At 38.7% G+C, this 7,481-nt stretch overlaps 1 protein-coding gene across 4 annotated transcripts in view; it reads right to left on the bottom strand.

Moving 5' to 3' along the window:
• Positions 1-1,284: 1,284 nt before the first annotated feature.
• Positions 1,285-7,481, bottom strand: part of LOC117172966 (ribosome-releasing factor 2, mitochondrial) — a 93,040-nt gene continuing 86,843 nt past the window's right edge. For all 4 annotated transcript variants that reach the window (XR_004467082.1, XR_004467083.1, XR_004467081.1 and 1 more), the window contains one exon: positions 1,285-1,973. The gene's annotated coding sequence lies outside the window, so the exon portion shown is untranslated. The remainder of the gene's footprint in view (positions 1,974-7,481) is intronic.

The raw sequence follows: 7,481 nt of genomic DNA, 5'->3' as shown, positions 1-7,481 counted from the left end.
CTGGTCGATTGCGGCCTAATTAAATTTTTTTATACTTAACTGTAATAATACTCAATGTCTTTTTAAGTGATTTAAGGGTGTTGGTTCAATCCGAATTTGATTTTTTTTTAATAGGTACGGCACTGATTCCATATATATTTTTTCCGAAGGATTTGACAACGGAAGAAAGAAAAAATGTCGAATATCCGTGTTTTCGCTAGATCCTCGGATCATTAAAATGTTGAAAAATCAAAAAATTTGTTGACGAAATGATTATTTTCACGACAAATATGAATTTTGCCAAAGATAGAAACCTGCTGGTAGCAGACGGATTTTTTGGTCCCTTGTAAGAACTATGAGCGTGTAAATCAGATTAGCCAAGTGTGCAGAACCTGTACCGGTTCACGCGCATGGACTCCCATCAAGCTCCGTTGGTCATTCGTATTGTAAACATGTCAAATAATAATTTGTAATGTTTCTCCGGCGAATAAATTATTTATTTGAAAAATATTACTGGGAAATAAATATCATGCAGACACTTTTCGTCCATGCGCGTGAACGGGTATAGGTTCTGCACCCTTGGTTATTTATTTCTCAGTAATATTTTTCAAAAGAATAATTTATTCGCCGTGGAAGCATTAAAAATTATTACTTGACATGTTTACAATACGAAGAAAAAAAGTAGAGAAAAAGAGTCGAACCCACGGCAGCGTGGTTAGCCGTCATACTTATAGTTCTTACAAGGGACCAAAAAATACGGGACACGTGTCTTATTATTTTTGAAGTAATATCGATTGATGATAGTCTTATCAAAAAGTCAATGTCCCAGAAGAAGTTTTCCCCTTTGAGAATTGTAGTATTGACCCACGATCGATAACGAAGGGCGCCTCGATTCCGCGTATAGAGTGAAGGTAACAGCTAGCCTGGTGGTTTTATCCAATACAGTTACATAAACAGACAGGGCATGTCAGTCTCCCTGCTTTTTGCTCCATTTCGCAAAGTATTTCGCAAAATTTGGGGACACCATCATCAACACCTGGCCCTTTGGATGAGCCGTTGATCTCTAGAATTCTTCTATTATGTCAGAATTGTGAGTACAAAAAGAAATGAGCAAACGATTCTAATCGTTCAAATGCTGCGGTCTGCTACCCGATGGTTTCTATCTTTCGAAAAATTTATATTTGTCGGGAAAATAATCATTTCCTCAACAAACTTTTGGATTTTTCAACATTTTATTGATCCGAGGATCTCGCAAAACCCCAGATATTCGACAAGTTTTCTTTCTTTCGTTCACAAATCCTTCGGAAAAAAAATATATGGAATCAGTGCCGTACCTATTTAAAAAATTCAAAGTCGGATTGAACCATCACCCTTAACACAACGATTTAATAAATTACAAAAATTTTATTTAAAAATTTAGTAAACGGTTTCCGGGAAGTTCGAGGAAAGTCATTCCGCCTCAGTTGTGAAGGGTTTCCCTGAACCGAACGGGAAGGATCCTCCTGGACGAAGCAAGAAGGCTCATCCCGGACCGGCTAAGGAAGGTCCCTCTAGTCCGCTTCGGACGACGTAGACCGCCCCCGCGAAGTCTCCTCCAACTTCCGTTGGTGTCTCCTCATCCTCTCCAAGGGAAAAGGGCAGCTCCCCAGATCTGAGAGCGCCATTCTCCTTAGGGCGTAGATAGTAAACCGCCCTCACTCCTCTCTGGCTTCTTCATTGCCAATATTGGATTGGCTACAACGGGGCCGAACTCGTAAACTGTTTGCCTTCTCCCAGAGCTGATCGATGAGGGAAGTTGGTCTTGGCGTGGGCTCCGGCCTAGAGACTACGATACCCTCGACTACTTCTCAAAGTATGCGCTGACTGTTGGGGTTCAGAGCTACGCCCTCTAAAGTGAAATCACCCCTCTGCACGGTCTCCAACGCATACTGGACCTCCCTAGGGTCGATGAAGGGCTCTTTGAACCCATGGTACTCCAACAGCGATAACGTCCCCTAAAAAAATAAATTAAAACATGCCAATCTCCATGCATTGTGCAAACAAAACCAATCCTAACAAATGTAAGAACGAGAATAAAAAAATAGAGAAAACCAAACCAAATAATGACTCCGCCTATCGTGATACGAATGGTTTGAGATCCTTAACATGAAAAGCGCCGAGCGGCCTCCCACTATCTTTAGCCAATTCATATACGAGAGGTGAACGTACTCCCATAACGCGGAAAGGACCATGAAAACATTTAATTTAGCCGATATTCTCTTCTCCTTTGAGGATAGTATCGTCCAGCGCTTCAAAATCCGATCTCCTGATATTTAAAATCATATCGCGATTGGTTTTAATAACGAGTTTGTTTCTCGTGAGTCTCCTCTAAATGAAACGTCACAAGGTCTCCCAATTCTTTTAGGCGCTCCATACGGTTTATCCATTTTTGTCTATCGCACTCGGGAATATTATCAGGACTCTCCACCTCTCCTCGGAGACTTATTTTTTGTCGCAATTCCCTCCTACGATTTAAAAAGGCTGGACTCACTTTTGTGGTAGTATTGACCACGGTATTGCAGGCGAACCTAAATTCATGGAGATGAACATCCCATTCTTACTGATTGGAACCCACGAATGATCAGATCATACCCTTCAATACCCGATTCATCCGTTCACTTGGATCAGACTGAGGATGATTTCTAGGTCTCATGAAGTGACGGGTGCCATAAAATCTGGTTAATTCATTCATTATTTTATTGACGAACTCCGTTCAATTATCTGTGTGGATTACCTCAGGTTTACTCTAGCTCGAGATAACCAGGTCCTCCAAAGCCTCCCCCACATTTTTGGCGTTGGCTGCTCGCAGGGCTTTACACTCGATCCATTTAGTGAAGAAGTCGTGAAAGACCACAACATAACAGTTACCTGCTTTACTACGAGTGTAAGTCCCCATGCAGTCCATTGACACCAATGCCCAGGGTTGGTCTACTACACTTTTGCCCATTAATCCAGGACGAACCTGTTGTGAAACCTTAGTGCGTTGACAACTGTCGCACCCTTCCACGTAGTTCACAGCGTCCTTAAAAATTCCAGGCCAATAATAAGAGACGACAGCTCGAGCATAGGTGTTTTCTACCCCTAAGTGACCTGTCTGAGGTACATCATGTACGTTAGTTAACACCTGCTGCCGCTTATCGACCGGAACCACTAATTTTCACGCTTCTGAATCTTCTATGATTGGGCCTATCAGAGGGTTTGGTCTAAATGCATATAGTTTACCCTCTAGAACCTTCCAACCATGATACCTTCTAGGGAAATTTTGTACATCCCTAACTCGACGGGCATACCACGGATCGTCAATTACTTCCGCTCCAAACACCTCGGCGACTTCCACATCCTCATACATCAGTGAGAGCACGTCGGGTATATGGTGTAAAGCACCTTTACGATGGACTATTTTAAACCAGTACTCTAGTAGTTCCAACGACCAGTCGGATTATGCAAATTATGCAGCCATCGCAAACTGCTATGATCCGTGATCACCGTGAATTTAAAACCTTTCAGGAAATGACGAAATTTTTGGATAGATCAAACTAATGCCAGACATTCCTGTTCCGTAGGGGAATATCGCCGTTCGGTATCCAATAACGTACGGCTTGCGAAAGCAATCACTCGTTCATCCCCCTCAATTACTTGTGTCAGAACCGCACCTGAGCCAAAACTGCTGGCGTCAGTTTTTAACACAAAGGGGAGTTCAAAATTCGGACATGTCATAATTGGAGCCGACGAGAGTGCCCTTACAAAGAAGCCGAGACACGTGTCTTATTAATAAAAAGAGATATTTCGGATTCCAATCGTGTACAAAACGTAGTTTTATACACCATCGGAACCCGAAATATATCTTTTTATCAAAATGAATCATCGTGAAAGCAATAAATCTATTACGTGTCTAATTATTTTTTACATACTATCGATTGAAGATAGTTTAATCAAAAAGTCAATGCTGCAGAGGAGGCATTTCCCTTTTAAGTTCAAAAGTGTCGAATGAATGTCATCAGTATTTATGATATCGTCCTTAGCGTGGCGTCGTAGCTTTAGGGATAGGGCGTGCGATTCTAAGCGAGCGGTGTATGCGTTCGATTCTCGGCGATTACGGATATTTTAATAAAGTGAGTTTCTCATTAATTATAAGTAATACGTCTTCTCTAACCAAAGTCAACAATTAGTTTCGTTTAGAATAATGTATGGAGTATATAGTTAAGAATTAATTTCAATAAAAATACGAGAAAACGAAGAAGTATGTGCAAGTGGTTAAAGAAGGTGTAAATTCTTTAAATTTAACTTCTGGAAAACAAATGCGTTTTGCATTTGAATCAATATTTTCCGTCTTTGCATCTGAAATTTCTGCTAATAGATTATGGCAGTGTACTATAAATTTGAACTTTTCTACTGTTGCAACGATAGCATCGCACTTCAAACTTGAGAGCATGATGCTATCGATTTATAGGACATATCGTTTGCTCAAAATTTCACGTACAGTTAACCTATAATCCCAAATATCTTCTAAAATGCTTTATCTACGAAGAAATGGTTCCGACAAAGATTGACCAGGACCGAGGGGAACATTTGACTGTACCATCAATTTTAACCTTGAGGACTATAATGAGGATTATAATCCCTATTTTTGCGTTCGGGAAATTTTAAGTCAAAAATGATCTGTGGAAAAATGGTTTTTGTGACCTTGGAAAGGTAAAAAATTAAGGTCAAATGTCTGAGAAACGACCAGATGCCCTTTTTCTGAGTTGTCTTGGGTTTTCGGGTTAAATTAGTAGGATGTCTTCTGTCTGGAAACAGTTCAGCGTAAAGTCTTGATGCAGCGGCGTAGTTAACGTGACATTCCCCTAAAATTAGTATCATATCAAAGACTTCAGTAGGTAAGTAATCAGCTATATTGCGAAATTTCTTTGGAAACTATCAAAATATCACAAAAATTGACAATACTTCATTTTTTTTCTTCTCATTTTCAATGATTCAAATTACAAATATGAAATCGGCAGTAATTCGAATTTTGAAATAATATATTTTTACTGCATGAAGCTCCGAACAAGACTATTATTTCAATAAACAAAAAAGCTTAACACGAAATGCTAATGAGGCCGGAAAGAAGCATCAATATCAGAGAAACAAATGCCTCGCGATGGAGTGTGAATTTAGTCAACCGCTCTAACGAAAAACAAATGCGTGCCACTACACTGCGATCGGTCAGGACGTACATAAATCCTTTTAAGCTCACTGGTACAGACCGATGGATCATCAAAATCGATGTAGTGTTATGGGGTGGTGCGGAATAGTAAATTGCTATTTAATTGGACAAAGAATGTGGCTTTAACAAGATGGTGCTCCGCCACATTTTGCACTCATGGTGCGTGATTTTTTTAACTTAACTTTTAATCTGATCAATCTGATGGAAAAGATTCGGGCAACTTGCGCAGCCATCTCTCGAGAAACTTTGCTGAAAACTGTGGACGGTTTTGAAAGACGTCTACGTTTGTATCTTCAAGTCAATGGAGAGCACTTCGAACAGTTACTCTGTGGCTCATTGTAACACTGGTAGCAATTGTGAGAGGCAAGGGGACTCACGTTAACCATCCACCGGAAACGTGAGAGGCAAGGTTAACTCATGACAAGAAAGCACCCCAAAGGAAACAGAATTTACTACGTCCGCGCCGTTGTTTCTGGATAACGCTAAAAGTAAGGACAACGTGTCTTTGTTTTTGTAACTAATCACATAGAACTGACATTGTCAAGATTGTCACTTTTGTAACGACATAGCCAAAGTCTTTACATCTTATCCGAAATGATCCGGACACAGAGTTCAATCTAAAAAAAATCGTCTGAACCTTCAAGTGACCATGAAAATTAACTTGAAGGTCATGATGGTCAAGGTTATGTACACCTTAACATTTCATCGACTGTTGTGTAACATCTTGAACGTTTGTCTACCCCGAAAAACCAAGACAATTCAGAAAAGGGCATCTGGTCGTTTCTCAGACACATGCAACTGCCCCCCTTTGGAATTATAGATTAAAATGAGTCACCGTGTATATGCATTTGACCGAGCGCGAAAGCACTGTTTGATGCTTCAAACCAACATTTCATTGATTTAGAAGTATTTTTTCTCAGTGTAAAGTCGCGAACCTAGCACAATATTTAGAACAATTTTTATTTTATTGAAATATTAATTTTTGGGTTCTAACTTACAGGACAATACCATTTTTATTTTTACAAACAATAATTTTCTGAAATAAAATTGTTTGCCTTTGCTGTATATCCCATTTTTATTCTTGGGTCTTCGCGATTTTTCCCTAATGCATTTCAGTCACTGGTAAATGGGGTCAATTTTCTATCAGAAAATAGTTTATTAAAATCCGAAAATATTGTGTAGACTTTTTTTTACCTGTAGCTATGTAAAAAAATGTAAACGCCCGAAAATTTAAAAACTAATTTAAAGACGATTTATGCTCTTTTATGATACCAATACAATTTACAATACACTAATTGTAAAATTTTCATATTTTTAAGCCCTTAGTTTAGGAACTCGAATTTTAACTTTAAAATTTGCTTCATTTTCAGAATACAGACTTATTGCTTAAATTTTCACAATTTTCATTATAAGTTATAGTTTTAAAATGAATCTCTTATATTAGCAGCGAAATGTTACCTTACCGACAGTAGACAACCCTCCAAACCATGAAGGCAGAAAATCCACAATATCGATCAAGTTAGAATCTTCAATAACAGAAAATGCTTAACGTCGTAACGCATTGACGACCAAAGCTATCAATTTTATAACATGAGTTTAACCGCAAAATTTATGGGTATAACAAAACAATGAATAGATCAAAAGTACTGTTCCTTATGTTTTTGGGTGAGCTAAATTCGAATCCGTGGTCAAAATTCGAATATTTTGACTTAAAAATCAAATATGGCGGTTTTTGTATACAAAAATAGTGAAAAATGTTTTATTTTTTATTTTTATAATTGTTTTTCAGACATAAAACGCTTTAATATCTTAAAATTTCTTCAACCATCGGTGCACAAAATTCTTAAACTGCAGAATATTCTTTGACTAATTCTAAGAATTATTATTCTTGGAACTTTTTTTTAAACTTTGAAGTTTTTACAGAAAAACAACGATGATGAAAAAAAAACAGTTTTTGAGACATTTTTGCATTTTGTGCGCCATTTTGGAAGAAAACACACACACACACACACATATATATATATATAGTTCGGTTCGGTTTTGATTCCTCTAGAATCAAACCGAAGGGCCTATGACAAAGCCACCGAACGCGTCCTCGGGTTGCGGATAGAGGGTCCCTGTAACAGGGGTTTCTGCTGAATATGGTTACAAAAACAAATAGGCAGTCGCGGACAATTGTCCAGGGGTGATCCCGAAGGAATTAACCCCCAAGCGGAGGTGTGAAAACCGTGCCGAAAGCTGAATGGCACCTGGGTGA

This window comes from Belonocnema kinseyi, chromosome 5 (genome assembly GCF_010883055.1).
Source record: "Belonocnema kinseyi isolate 2016_QV_RU_SX_M_011 chromosome 5, B_treatae_v1, whole genome shotgun sequence".
Taxonomy (NCBI): domain Eukaryota; kingdom Metazoa; phylum Arthropoda; class Insecta; order Hymenoptera; family Cynipidae; genus Belonocnema; species Belonocnema kinseyi.
This window is presented reverse-complemented; position numbering and strand designations above follow the sequence as displayed.